Below are 15,283 nucleotides of genomic sequence, written 5' to 3' on the forward strand. Positions count from 1 at the left end.
CTCATGGGGATGTGGGAAATGTCCCCACGAGAGGAGAATTTTTATTGTTTTACTATCCTTGTCCCCACAAATATAGTAGAACCAAGACACACACACACACACACGTGTATTGGTGTTGGGGGGAGCTAACTCCTCAGATTGAGGGAAAAATGTTACGACATGTGTATCTTTTTTTATTTAGATTAGATTTAGTTATTTTTTTAAATGAAACATCACCATTATTTGTGTTGTTAGTGATGTATGTCCCAGCGATGTCAAAACGCAACCATGGCAATGTCTTACTGTCATGTGATACAATGACCCTGGAAGGTCATGGATTGTATATGTATGTCCACTCTCTGAACGTGTGCTGGTGTGTTCGTATGTTTGTTGTGTGTTCACTCACCCCGGATGAATGTTACTCGTTCCCTAGCACACTTAGTTTCCCCTCCTCCACTCTATCCTTCTCTCCCTCCCCACAGTTAAGAGATGAGAGACAAGTGTATGCTAAACTCTGCTTTTAAACTGACTGAAGGAACAGACTGAAGGCCTTAGATAGAAAGTGTCTTCTGTCTGAGTGAGTAAGGGCTTGAATGGTCGTGTTCTCCTGCTCAAACGTTGCATACATCAACCAATGGTTGCGTGCCACGTCCTTGACTGTGCCGTGGCGTCGGGCACCAGATTGCTAGAACATATGTGGCACGTCTATCCTATCCTGGTGTTGTAAGGTCTTCATGTGCCAGCAGTGTCTGAGCAGAGGAACACAACCACTGGGTGTGGCCTTCTCAGCCCTGGTCCTGAAGACCACTGTGTCTGCTGGTCGACACTCAAATGACACACTATTCCCCATATATTTTTACCCAGAGCCTATGTAACACCCTATGTGACTCAAAAGTAGTGGACTATATGGGAAGTAATTTCACACAGGAGTGTCTTGAGGGGTTGAGGTATGAGGCTATGCCCTTTCTGCCAAGGAGAGCAATACATTTCTACTTTCTTGACCCATCTTCACTGTTGACTTTCTTTTGGTCTGTCTCACTATCTACATGATTTGTATAGGGGCTTTTTTGGTATAAAAAATGAAAACGTGAAACACAAAATATTTATAATTTTTTTGTAAGGAAAACCCCAGAGAAAAAAACATGAGAAAATGAAGTAATTTTTTATTCTGTTGGCTTTGAAGTGTTCCAAGAGAAATTGTTACAAAATACTGTCAGTTGTTCATTTCTAGTTTGTGTGTTTACTACAACAGCAAAAATAGGTCAATAATAAATTCATTTTGAATACAATCATAAACTGGCTCAGCCTGATTGATTTAATACATTCGCCAACACATGTATTATTGGTAGTAGTTAGATATTCAGTTTGTTGTGGGGTCCAGTATGAAACTCATACTGCTGGTCATTATTTCACATTCAATTCATTCAAGGCTCCACAGACTTACAACATAGCATGTTGCTGGTAGAGCAAAATCATGAGCCATATACAAAAACAGTCCAAGAGTGACAGACAACAGGTGGACAGTCTTGGGAGCCCTTCACAGGTTCTGGTTTCACTTCGTTGCTGTTCACACTACAAGTAATATTAACTAGTCTTAGTAATACAAGTGCTGTTGAAGTATCCTTCCCTTTCATCACAACAGAAAAAATCATAAAAAATGCCACACATAAGGTGGGGCAAAAAAGTATTCAGTCAGCCACCAATTGTGCAAGTTCTCCCACTTAAAAAGATGAGAGAGGCCTTCATCATAGGTACACTTACACTATGACACAAAATGAGAAAAAAAAATCCAGAAAATCACATTGTAGGATTTTTTATGAATTTATTTGGAAATTATGGTGGAAAATAAGTATTTGGTCACCTACAAACAAGCAAGATTTCTGGCTCTCACAGACCTGTAACTTCTTCTTTAAGAGGCTCTTCTGTCCTCCACTCGTTACCTGTATTAATGGCACCTGTTTGAACTTGTTATCAGTATAAAAGACACCTGTCCACAACCTCAAACAGTCACACTCCAAACTCCACTATGGCCAAGACCAAAGAGCTGTCAAAGGACACCAGAAACAAAATTGTAGACCTGCACCAGGCTGGGAAGACTGAATCTGCAATAGGTAAGCAGCTTGGTTTGAAGAAATCAACTGTGGGAGCAATTATTAGGAAATGGAAGACATACAAGATCACTGATAATCTCCTTCGATCTGGGGATCTACGCAAGATCTCACCCTGTGGGGTCAAAATGATCACAAGAACGTTGAGCAAAAATCCCAGAACCACACGGGGGGACCTAGTGAATGACCTGCAGAGAGCTGGGACCAAAGTAACAAAGCCAACCATCAGCAAGGGCAACGAGGGCATCTTTCAGCATGACAATGATCCCAAACACACCGCCCGGGCAACGAAGGAGTGGCTTCGTAAGAAGCATTTCAAGGTCCTGGAGTGGCCTAGCAAGTCTCCAGATCTCATCCCCATAGAAAATCTTTGGAGGGAGTTGAAAGTCTGTGTTGCCCAGCAACAGCCCCAAAAACATCACCGCTCTAGATGAGATCTGCATGGAGGAATGGGCCAGAATACCAGCAACAGTGTGTGAAAACCTTGTGAAGACTTACAGAAAACGTTTGACCTCTGTCATTGCTAACAAAGGGTATATAACAAAGTATTGAGATAAACTTTTGTTATTGACCAAATATTTATTTTCCACCATAATTTGCAAATAAATTCATTAAAAATCCTACAATGTGATTTTCTGGATTTTTTTTCTTCTCATTTTGTCTGTCATAGTTGAAGTGTACCTATGATGAAAATTACAGGCCTCATCTTTTTAAGTGGGAGAACTTGCAGAATTGGTGGCTCACGAAATACTTTTTTACCCCACTGTAAATATTTCAGATATATACTGATACACTACGTGACCAAAAGAATGTGGACACCTGCTAGTCGAATATCTCATTCCAAAATCAGTGGCGTTATTATGAAGTCAGTCCCCCCCTTTGCTATAACAGTCTCCAGTCTTCTGGGAAGGCATTCCACTAGACGTTGGAACATTGCTACGGGAAGTAGCTTACATTCAGCCACAACAGCATTAGTGAGGTTGGGCACTGATGTTGAGAATTGATGTTGAGCGATTAGGCCTGGCTCGCAGTCGTCGTTCCAATTCATCCCAAAGGTGTTCGTTGGGGTTGCGGTCAGGGCTCTGTGCAGGCCAGTCAAGTTCTTCTACACCAATCTCGAAAAACCCTTTCTGTATGGACCTCGCTTTGTACACGGGCATTGTCATGCTGAACCAGGAAAGGGCCTTCCCCAAACTGTTGCCACAAAGTTGTAAGCACAGAATTGTCTAGAATGTAATTGTATGCTGTAGCATTAAGATTTTCCTTCACTGGAACTAAAAGGCCTAGCCGAACCATGAAAAACAGCCCAGACCATTATTTCCCCTCCACCAAACTTTACAGTGCGCACTATGGTAGCACCTTGAGGTAGACGGTACCTGGGAGTATGGCTAGACGGTACACTGTCCTCTCAGTACATATCAAAGCTGCAGGCTAAGGTTAAGTCTAGGCCTGGTTTCCACTATCGTAATTGCTCCTCTTTCACCCTAGCTGCCAAACTAACCCTGATTCAGATGACCATCCTACCCATGCTAGATTACGGAGATGTAATTTATAGATCGGCAGGTAAGGGTGCTCCACCAATGCTCCTTATAGGACACATCACTGCACTCTGTACTCCTCTGTAAACTGGTCATCTCTGTATACCTGTTGCAAGACCCACTGGTTGATGCTTATTTATAAAACCCTCATAGGCCTCACTCCTCCCTATGAGATATCTACTGGAGCCCTCATCCTCATCCTCCACATACAACACCCATTCTGCCAGTCACATTCTGTTAAAGGTCCCTGAAGCACACACATCCCTGGGTCGCTTGTCTTTTCAGTTCGCTGCAGCGAGCGACTGGAACGAGCTGCAACAAACACTCAAACTGGACAGTTATATCTCAATCTCTTCATTCAAAGACTCAGTCAAGGACACTCTTACTGACAGTTGTGGCTGTTTTGCGTGATGTATTGTTGTCTCTACTTTATTGTTCTTTGTGCTGTTGTCTGTACCCAATTATGTTTGTACCATGTTTTGTGCTGCTGCCATGTTGTGTTGCTTCCATGCTGTGTTGTCATGTGTTGCTGCCTTGCTATGCTGTTGTCTTATAGGTCCCTCTTTATGTAGTGTTGTGTTGTCTCTCTTGTCGTGATGTGTGTTTTGTCCTATATACATATTTTTTTAAATCCCAGCCCGTCCCGGCAGACGTTTATTACGCGCTCTGCACTTCAGCACTCGGAGGTCCCGTTCTGTGAGCTTGTGTGGCCTACCACTTCGCGGCAGAGCCATTGTTGCTCCTAGATGTTTCCACTTCACAATAACAGCACTTACAGGGCATAAATTTGACAAACTGACAAACTGGGAGCATCCTATGATGGTGCCAGGTTGACAGTCACTGAGCTCTTCAGCAAGGCCATTCTACTACCAATGTTTGTCTATGGAGATTGCATGGTGGTGTGCTCAGTTTTATAGACCTGTCAGCAATGGGTGTGGCTGAAATAGCCAAATCCACAAATTTGAATGGGTGTCCACATACCTTTCTATATATAGGCCTGGTATAGACTAGAAGACATGAAACTGAAATTAGACTTTTTCTCAGCACCTTAGTGTTGCCTCTGTTCACATTCTCCCACCTCTCACAGATGATTCTATGTAGAGAACTCGCCATAGCTTCAGATCTTCTAGCCTTTATTTCCAGGTAACACCAGACTACAGCTCTGCACATCTGGTCTCCACCACTAGGGGCTCCGTCCCTGAGTGACAGATGTTTCCCCTTAGTCTGACCCTTACCGCCAGGGCTCAGTGGTACTTCCTCCAGCGATCATGCTCTATAGAGGGAAAACGCAGTCATTAAAGGAAGATTTTCTGAGTTGACAAGCACATGCACACACTTACTGATGTGTGGAAAGCTGCAGGTGTAGCTGAGGATACAGTATCCAGCGAGCAGCATGGCCACTCCTCCCAATCCACCTTTCCTCACGTCTATATACAGTACCTTCCGTAGTACCACTGCTATCCTAGAAAGAGATAGAAAATGACATTTGGAAGAGAGAGATATCTTGGGATAATCGAAAAAGATACTGTGTGAGTGAGTGTGTGTGTTTGTGTGTGTGCGGGGTGTCCTACGTCTGTGCAGGGCCAGTATTCCATGTATGGGGTTGACAGGAGCTCGGTTAGCGATCAAGCCAGGCAGTTCCTTCAGCCTCACCTCCCCTAGAGACAGTGCACCTGCAATTCATCATCTCTTCTACAGGGAGTAGGTGTGTCAAAGGTTAACGGTGTTAGCCAGTCTAAATAAAGTAGGACTAGACAAACACTATTGACCCATTATCCTCTGCTCAGTGTCGTACTTCCTGGTGTTGAGTGGCACTCTCTCCCTCGTCACGCTCCGATTGGCTGTTGCTGCCTTCGCAACGATGAGAGGGAGAGAGGTGAAAGAAAGAAAAGAGGAGGGGCAGAAAGAGTAGGAGGGTGAGAGAGAGGAGGAGGGGAGAATGGGAGACAGGGAGTGAACCAAGTAGATGCATGAAGCATTAGCCCTTCCAGTATTGGGCCAGTAAGAGAGCAGGGTGATGACGTTATCTTGAGTCGTATCCTCTGATAGGGCAGGAGCATCTCAAGCGTTGCGTCCATACCTACTACACCCCACGGGGGGGGGGGGGGGGGATCCAAGGGGTATTGAGTGAGGAGGGAGGAGGGGAGAGAGGGGCATGATCAGAGTACAGGAATGGAGAGACAGAGGGAGGAAGAGAAATTAAAAGGGTGGGGTGAACCCCTATTCAGGCCAAGGTGGGGTAATCCTGAAGAGGTGACGGAAGGGGCAGAGGGAACAGAGGTGATGGCTGCAAGGGAGGGGGGATGGCTGGGTTGTATGTTGCTGTTGAGATCTCTTATCCTCTCGGTTAGTGTTGTTCCAGTTAGTGAGGTCTGAGGGTGGGTGATTGGGCTGAGTTAGCATCGGGCGCTAACATGCCAACAGTTTCATGGTTACCACTGAGGGCAGGGTTTGTGGTTGAGGTTTGAACCAGGTCAACCGTGAAAAGTCATCTGGTCTTGTTGTATAGATGGATTTTGTTATGATCAGTGTTCGTGGTCTGAACACGATCCAGCACTGTTGAAACGTGGTTGACCGTGAGTGGTCCCTGTTGCTTGTCTTGATGCGTAGACTGTTTTTATTGAGGTCAGAGGTTATGGTTGGGTTATGGTCCAATACGGTTCTCTTGCTGTACTGACGGTCAAGTTTGAGGTCAGCTGTGCTGGTGGTGTGGTCTTGGATGCGGGGTCTGGGCTGACCACTCCTCTCTACTGCTCCCAAACTCCACCTTCTGCCAGAAGCATCTTGCTTCTCTTTTTTCCCCTGCTAAAGGATCCTTGGATAGTGTGGCAGCAGCTCTGGCTGTCTGAGTGGATAGCTCAATTAGCTCTTTCAGTGACACCTTCTTAGAAGCAGCTTTGGCTTTAGTGCTGGCTGTGACTGTAGCAGTGGCTGGGGCTGCTTTGAGCTTGACTGGAGTAGCTGTTCATGTAATTTCATAATTCCAATATGTGATTATTAATTGAATTCACTTAGTCTATTTTATGAGAATTTGTAAGATTCTTATTTGCATAAAATAGACAGAGACCAGTCTTATCAAAATTAGATAATAGTATTTATTCTCGGAGCGCGCTGCCATGAAACCACGAACAACACTTTATATACAAAATATGACGTCATAGGTTATAAAATGTCCTTCCTCCTCTCGACCAGGACCCAACAGGTTCAAAAGTTTATTCCCACCCCCTCGCTCGCTCACTCCAGACACACAGTTAAATCAAGATTAAACTTCTGAAGTCTTCATCGATCACTATTCAGCAGACAGCTCCAGATAATGGAAAACCCAGGAAAACACTCGCTGCCTTATCTAAACATCCCAGAGCTAAGTTGAGTCGGTTCAACCATAGGTTAATGATCCTTTCTGCTTACTTAAAACCCACAATCCATTTCCTCCCCAACCTAACTGGAATGGTATTTATTAATCAGATATAATAAAACAGAGTAGAGTTGAATTAGTTATAGTTCTATTGAAAATGTAGATATTGTTTAGTCATTATTCATAAAATTCTGAACAGTAGCTTTGGGTTTAGTCTTGGCTGTGACTGTAGCAGGGTCTGGGCTGGGTCTGCGTTGAGCTTGGTTGTGGCTGTTGAAGCTTTAAGATTCGTGGGGGTCTGGGCTGGATATTTAACCCAACTCTCCTTGGAGACTATCAAAGTCTCAAGGAGCTTCTGCTTTTTCATACTCTTAGTTGATGTTGTTGATGGTGTGGAAGATGAAGATGGTGATGACAGTGTCTACTTACTCTTCTTAGTAGTTTGCAATGATGAGGAAGATTATGTTGTTTTCTTAATCTTAGTTGTCTTTGCCGATGGTGCTGATGAAGGTGGTGAAAATGATGAAGATAATGTCTTACTCTTAGTAGAAATTCTTGAAGGTGATGATGATGATGTCTTTTTGCGCTTCTTACATGTGATTAGGTTATGTAGGCAAGGGGGGGGGGTTGTGTTGTCATGGTGACTGGAGCCATCTTGCATTTGGGAAGGTGGCTGTTAAGTCTCGAGAAAAGTTTTCCCACAAAATGGACACGCCTCTACTGAGGAAGACATGACTGCAGGAACACAGAGAGGAGAACAGTATAAATTATGAAAATATACTGAACAAAAATATAAACGCAACATGCAAGAATTTCAGCGATTCTACTGAGTTATAGTTCATATTAGGAAATCAGTCAATACATTAATAAATTCGGCCCTAATCTATGGATTTCACATGACTGGGCAGGGGCGCAGTCATGGGTGGACCTGGGAGGGCCAGAATCAGAAGGAGGAGTCAGAAAGCAGAATCAGAAGGAGGTTTTCTCCACAAAAGGGCATTATTACAGACAGAAATACTCAGTTTCATCTGCTGTCCAGGTTGTTGGTGTCAGATAATCCCGCGGGTGTAGAAGCTGGATGTGGAGGACCTGGGCTGGCTTGGTTACACGTGGTATGCGGTTGTGAGGCCAGTCAGACGTACTGCCAAATTCTCTAAAAGGACGTTGTGGTAGAGAAATGAACATAAAAATATCTGGCAGCAGCTCTGGTGGACATTCTTACAGTCAGCATGTCAACTGCACGCTCCCTCAAAATTTGAGACATCTGTGGCATTGTTTTGAGTGACAAAACTGCACATTTTAGAGTGGCCTTTTATTTCCCCCAGCATAAGGTCCACCTATGTAATGATCATACTGTTTAATCAGCTTCTTGATATGATACACCTATCAGGTGGATGGATTATCTTGGCAAAGAAAACATGCTCACTAACAGGGATGTAACAAATGTGTACACAAAATGAGAGAAATTCTTTTTTTGTGCATATTTAAAAAATCAGGGATCTTTTATTTCAGCTCATGAAATATGGGACCAACACTACATGTTGCGTTTATATTTCTGTTCAGTATAGATTATATTAATTATGTTTTATTTTTAGATGTTTTATTTTTTACCTCTAATTACTAACTTTATTGTCAGAATAAAACACTTTACATGATCTATACATTATAGTTAAGCAATAAGGCTCCTCGGGGGTTTGTGATATATGGCCAATATACCGCGGCTAAGGCATGTTTTTAGCACAACACAAGGCAGAGTGCCTGGACACAGCCATTATGCGTGGCAAATTGGCCATATATCACAAACCCCAGAGGAGCCTTATTGGTATTAATAACTGGTTACCAAATGTTTGACCTTACTTTTGCTAAACTTTTATTTCACTCGTTACCAATACAGCAATTGGTTACAGTTATAAAGATAAAAACATCAGATATAATGTATCTAGTAGTAAGCAGTTATTTTACTGAAATAGACCTTTGCTGCCCCCTAGTGGAACCTACATATCCACTACAGTGCCTAGTGATCCGACACACCCTTTGGCCAGTTATCACATTTAGCGGTGCGTGGGTAAAATCACTGGGGAAGGCAAGCCAGGGAAAATAATGCATTTTACAACCCATGTGTTGTGATAATTGCGTTGTTTGCTCTATAACCTGTTAGTGGCACCTTAAATGGGGAGCACGGGCTCGTGGTAACGGCTGGAAAGGAGTTAGTGGAATGGTTTCCATGGGTTGATGCCATTCCATGAGTACTGTTCCAGACATTATTATGAGCAGTCCTCCCCTCACTAGCATTGACTCTGGTACACAATGCATTCGGAAAGTATTCAGACCCTTTGACTTTTTCCACATTATGTTACGTTACATCCGTATTCTAAAATGGATTTAATAAAAAAATCCCCATCAATCTACACACAATACCCCATAATAACAAAGCGAAAACAGAGTTTTGTCATGTTTGTCATTTATTATCATGTCTTGTCCCTGTGCTCCCCATTCTATTCGTTTCCCTCTGCTGGTCTTATTTGGTTCTTTCCCTCCTTCTATCCCTCTCTCTCCCCCTCACTCTCTCACTCTCTCACTCTCTCACTCTCTCGCTCTCTCTTCTCTCTATCGTTCCGTTCCTGCTCCCAGCTGTTCCTATTCCCCTAATCATCATTTAGTCTTCCCACACCTGTTCCCGATCCTTTCCCCTGATTAGAGTCCCTATTTATTCCTTTGTGTTCCGTTCCTGTCCCGTCGGTTCCTTGTTTAGTATTCACCATGCTGTGATTGCGTTTCGCCCTGTCCTGTCGTGTTTTTGCTGTGATTGTGTATCGCCCTGTCCTGTCGTGTTTTTTGCCTTCATCAGATGCTGCGTGTGAGCAGGTGTCTCTGTCAACTACGGCCTGCGCCTACCCGGCGACCTGCAGTCTGTGGCCGCTTCTCCAGTTATTCCCCTCTACAGACTAGAGGATTTCTGTTATTCCCTGTTTGGACTTAAATAAACTCTGTTTCTGTTAAGTCGCTTTTGGGTCCTCTTTCACCTGCATGACAGAAGGAACCGACCAAGGAATGGACCCAGCGACTTCAGACGCTCGTTACACTGCCGTCGAGATCCAAGGAGCCATGCTCGGCAGACACGAGCAGGAATTGTCTGCTGCTCGCCATGCCGTGGAGAACCTGGCCGCTCAGGTTTCCGACCTCTCTGGACAGTTCCAGAGTCTACGTCTCGTGCCACCTGTTACTTCCTGGCCTGCCGAGCCTCCAGAACCTAGGGTTAATAACCCACCTTGCTACTCCGGGCAGCCCACTGAGTGCCGCTCCTTTCTCACGCAGTGTGAGATTGTGTTCTCTCTCCAACCCAACACATACTCTAGAGAGAGAGCTCGGGTTGCTTACGTCATTTCACTCCTTACTGGCCGGGCTCGAGAATGGGGCACAGCTATCTGGGAGGCAAGGGCTGATTGCTCTAACAAATTCCAGAACTTTAAAGAGGAGATGATTCGGGTTTTTGACCGTTCAGTTTTTGGTGGGGAGGCTTCTAGGGCCCTGGCTTCCTTATGCCAAGGTGAACGGTCCATAACGGATTATTCTATTGAGTTTCGCACTCTTGCTGCCTCTAGTGAGTGGAACGAGCCGGCGCTGCTCGCTCGTTTTCTGGAGGGACTCCACGCAGTGGTTAAGGATGAGATTCTCTCCCGGGAGGTTCCTTCAGATGTGGACTCTTTGATTGCTCTCGCCATCCGCATAGAACGACGGGTAGATCTTCGTCACCGGGCTCGTGGAAGAGAGCTCGCATCAACGGTGTTTCCCTGCTCCGCATCGCAACCATCTCCCTCCTCTGGCTTTGAGACTGAGCCCATGCAGCTGGGAGGGATTCGCATCTCGAATAAGGAGAGGGAACGGAGGATCACCAACCGCCTGTGCCTCTATTGCGGAGTTGCTGGACATTTTGTTAATTCATGTCCAGTAAAAGCCAGAGCTCATCTGTAAGCGGAGGGCTACAGGTGAGCGCAACTACTCAAGTCTCTCCATCAAAGTCCTGTACTACTTTGTCGGTCCACCTACGCTGGACCGGTTCGGGTGCTACATGTAGTGCCTTGATAGACTCTGGGGCTGAGGGTTGTTTCATGGACGAAGCATGGGTTCGGAAACATGACATTCCTTTCAGAGAGTTAGAGAAGCCTACGCCCATGTTCGCCTTAGATGGTAGTCATCTTCCCAGTATCAGATTTGAGACACTACCTTTAACCCTCACAGTATCTGGTAACCACAGTGAGACTATTTCTTTTTTGATTTTCCGTTCACCGTTTACACCTGTTGTTTTGGGTCATCCCTGGCTAGTATGTCATAATCCTTCTATTAATTGGTCTAGTAATTCTATCCTATCCTGGAACGTTTCTTGTCATGTGAAGTGTTTAATGTCTGCCATCCCTCCCGTTTCTTCTGTCCCTACTTCTCAGGAGGAACCTGGCGATTTGACAGGAGTGCCGGAGGAATATCATGATCTGCGCACGGTCTTCAGTCGGTCCCGAGCCAACTCCCTTCCTCCTCACCGGTCGTATGATTGTAGTATTGATCTCCTTCCGGGGACCACTCCTCCTCGAGGTAGACTATACTCTCTGTCGGCTCCCGAACGTAAGGCTCTCGAGGATTATTTGTCTGTGTCTCTTGACGCCGGTACCATAGTGCCTTCTTCTTCTCCGGCCGGGGCGGGGTTCTTTTTGTTAAGAAGAAGGACGGTACTCTGCGCCCCTGCGTGGATTATCGAGGGCTGAATGACATAACGGTTAAGAATCGTTATCCGCTTCCCCTTATGTCATCAGCCTTCGAGATTCTGCAGGGAGCCAGGTGCTTTACTAAGTTGGACCTTCGTAACGCTTACCATCTCGTGCGCATCAGAGAGGGGGACGAGTGGAAAACGGCGTTTAACACTCCGTTAGGGCATTTTGAGTACCGGGTTCTGCCGTTCGGTCTCGCCAATGCGCCAGCTGTTTTTCAGGCATTAGTTAATGATGTTCTGAGAGACATGCTGAACATTTTTATTTTTGTCTATCTTGACGATATCCTGATTTTTTCTCCGTCACTCGAGATTCATGTTCAGCACGTTCGACGTGTTCTACAGCGCCTTTTAGAGAATTGTCTCTACGTAAAGGCTGAGAAGTGCTCTTTTCATGTCTCCTCCGTTACTTTTCTCGGTTCCGTTATTTCCGCTGAAGGCATTCAGATGGATTCCGCTAAGGTCCAAGCTGTCAGTGATTGGCCCGTTCCAAGGTCACGTGTCGAGTTGCAGCGCTTTTTAGGTTTCGCTAATTTCTATCGGCGTTTCATTCGTAATTTCGGTCAAGTTGCTGCCCCTCTCACAGCTCTTACTTCTGTCAAGACGTGTTTTAAGTGGTCCGGTTCCGCCCAGGGAGCTTTTGATCTTCTAAAAGAACGTTTTACGTCCGCTCCTATCCTCGTTACTCCTGACGTCACTAGACAATTCATTGTCGAGGTTGACGCTTCAGAGGTAGGCGTGGGAGCCATTCTATCCCAGCGCTTCCAGTCTGACGATAAGGTTCATCCTTGCGCTTATTTTTCTCATCGCCTGTCGCCATCTGAGCGCAACTATGATGTGGGTAACCGTGAACTGCTCGCCATCCGCTTAGCCCTAGGCGAATGGCGACAGTGGTTGGAGGGGGCGACCGTTCCTTTTGTCGTTTGGACAGACCATAAGAACCTTGAGTACATCCGTTCTGCCAAACGACTTAATGCCCGTCAAGCTCGTTGGGCGTTGTTTTTCGCTCGTTTCGAGTTTGTGATTTCTTACCGTCCGGGTAGCAAGAACACCAAGCCTGATGCCTTATCCCGTCTGTTTAGTTCTTCTGTGGCTTCTACTGATCCCGAGGGGATTCTTCCTTATGGGCGTGTTGTCGGGTTAACAGTCTGGGGAATTGAAAGACAGGTTAAGCAAGCACTCACGCACACTGCGTCGCCGCGCGCTTGTCCTAGTAACCTCCTTTTCGTTCCTGTTTCCACTCGTCTGGCTGTTCTTCAGTGGGCTCACTCTGCCAAGTTAGCTGGTCATCCCGGTGTTCGAGGCACTCTTGCGTCTATTCGCCAGCGCTTTTGGTGGCCGACTCAGGAGCGTGACACGCGCCGTTTCGTGGCTGCTTGTTCGGACTGCGCGCAGACTAAGTCGGGTAACTCTCCTCCTGCCGGTCGTCTCAGACCGCTCCCCATTCCTTCTCGACCATGGTCTCACATTGCCTTAGACTTCATTACCGGTCTGCCTTTGTCTGCGGGGAAGACTGTGATTCTGACGGTTGTCGATAGGTTCTCTAAGGCGGCACATTTCATTCCCCTCGCTAAACTTCCTTCCGCTAAGGAGACGGCACAAATCATTATTGAGAATGTATTCAGAATTCATGGCCTCCCGTTAGACGCCGTTTCAGACAGAGGCCCGCAATTCACGTCACAGTTTTGGAGGGAGTTCTGTCGTTTGATTGGTGCGTCCGTCAGTCTCTCTTCCGGGTTTCATCCCCAGTCTAACGGTCAAGCAGAGAGGGCCAATCAGACGATTGGTCGCATACTACGCAGCCTTTCTTTCAGAAACCCTGCGTCTTGGGCAGAACAGCTCCCCTGGGCAGAATACGCTCACAATTCGCTTCCTTCGTCTGCTACCGGGTTATCTCCGTTTCAGAGTAGTCTGGGTTACCAGCCTCCTCTGTTCTCATCCCAGCTTGCCGAGTCCAGCGTTCCCTCCGCTCAAGCGTTTGTCCAACGTTGTGAGCGCACCTGGAGGAGGGTGAGGTCTGCACTTTGCCGTTACAGGGCACAGACGGTGAGAGCCGCCAATAAACGCAGGATTAAGAGTCCAAGGTATTGTTGCGGCCAGAGAGTGTGGCTTTCCACTCGCAACCTTCCTCTTACGACAGCTTCTCGTAAGTTGACTCCGCGGTTCATTGGTCCGTTCCGTGTCTCCCAGGTCGTCAATCCTGTCGCTGTGCGACTGCTTCTTCCGCGACATCTTCGTCGCGTCCATCCTGTCTTCCATGTCTCCTGTGTTAAGCCCTTTCTTCGCACCCCGTTCGTCTTCCCTCCCCCCTCCCGTCCTTGTCGAGAGCGCACCTATTTACAAGGTACATAAGATCATGGACATGCGTTCTCGGGGACGGGGTCACCAATACTTAGTGGATTGGGAGGGTTACGGTCCTGAGGAGAGGAGTTGGGTTCCGTCTCGGGACGTGCTGGACCGTTCACTCATCGATGATTTCCTCCGTTGCCGCCAGGATTCCTCCTCGAGTGCGCCAGGAGGCGCTCGGTGAGTGGGGGGGTACTGTCATGTTTGTCATTTATTATCATGTCTTGTCCCTGTGCTCCCCATTCTATTCGTTTCCCTCTGCTGGTCTTATTTGGTTCTTTCCCTCCTTCTATCCCTCTCTCTCCCCCTCACTCTCTCACTCTCTCACTCTCTCACTCTCTCGCTCTCTCTTCTCTCTATCGTTCCGTTCCTGCTCCCAGCTGTTCCTATTCCCCTAATCATCATTTAGTCTTCCCACACCTGTTCCCGATCCTTTCCCCTGATTAGAGTCCCTATTTATTCCTTTGTGTTCCGTTCCTGTCCCGTCGGTTCCTTGTTTAGTATTCACCATGCTGTGATTGCGTTTCGCCCTGTCCTGTCGTGTTTTTGCTGTGATTGTGTATCGCCCTGTCCTGTCGTGTTTTTTGCCTTCATCAGATGCTGCGTGTGAGCAGGTGTCTCTGTCAACTACGGCCTGCGCCTACCCGAAGCGACCTGCAGTCTGTGGCCGCTTCTCCAGTTATTCCCCTCTACAGACTAGAGGATTTCTGTTATTCCCTGTTTGGACTTAAATAAACTCTGTTTCTGTTAAGTCGCTTTTGGGTCCTCTTTCACCTGCATGACAAGTTTACGAAATTTTTGTAAATGTATAAAATAAAAAAAACAGAAACACGGTATTTACATAAATATTCAGACCCTTTGCTATGAGACGGAATTGAGCCCAGATGCATCCGGCTTCCATTGATCATCCTTGAGATGTTGCTACAAATTGATTGGAGTCCACCTGTGGTAAATTCGATTGATTGGACATGATTTGGAAAGTACAAGGTCCCACTGTTGACAGTGCATGTCAGAGCAAAAACCAAGCCATGAGGTCGAATGGAATTGTGCGTAGAGCTCCAAGACAGGCTTGTTTCGAGGCACAGATCTGGGTAAGGTTACCCAAATAAATCACCATGACCCTTGCTAGAGCTGGCCACCTGGCCAAACTGAGCAATCGGGGGAGAAGGGCCTTGGTCAGGGAAGTGACCAAGCACCT

General features: G+C 46.3%; 1 long non-coding RNA gene across 1 annotated transcript; it reads right to left on the reverse strand.

Moving 5' to 3' along the window:
• Positions 1-4,487: 4,487 nt before the first annotated feature.
• Positions 4,488-5,443, reverse strand: LOC124039281. Its single transcript, XR_006839539.1, has 3 exons — positions 5,197-5,443; positions 4,966-5,087; positions 4,488-4,898 (listed from the first exon to the last, which is right to left on the reverse strand). It is a non-coding gene; the product is annotated as an uncharacterized LOC124039281 (long non-coding RNA).
• Between the last annotated feature and the right edge of the window lie 9,840 nt (positions 5,444-15,283).

The sequence above is a fragment of the Oncorhynchus gorbuscha genome, linkage group LG07 (genome assembly GCF_021184085.1).
Source record: "Oncorhynchus gorbuscha isolate QuinsamMale2020 ecotype Even-year linkage group LG07, OgorEven_v1.0, whole genome shotgun sequence".
NCBI lineage: Eukaryota > Metazoa > Chordata > Actinopteri > Salmoniformes > Salmonidae > Oncorhynchus > Oncorhynchus gorbuscha.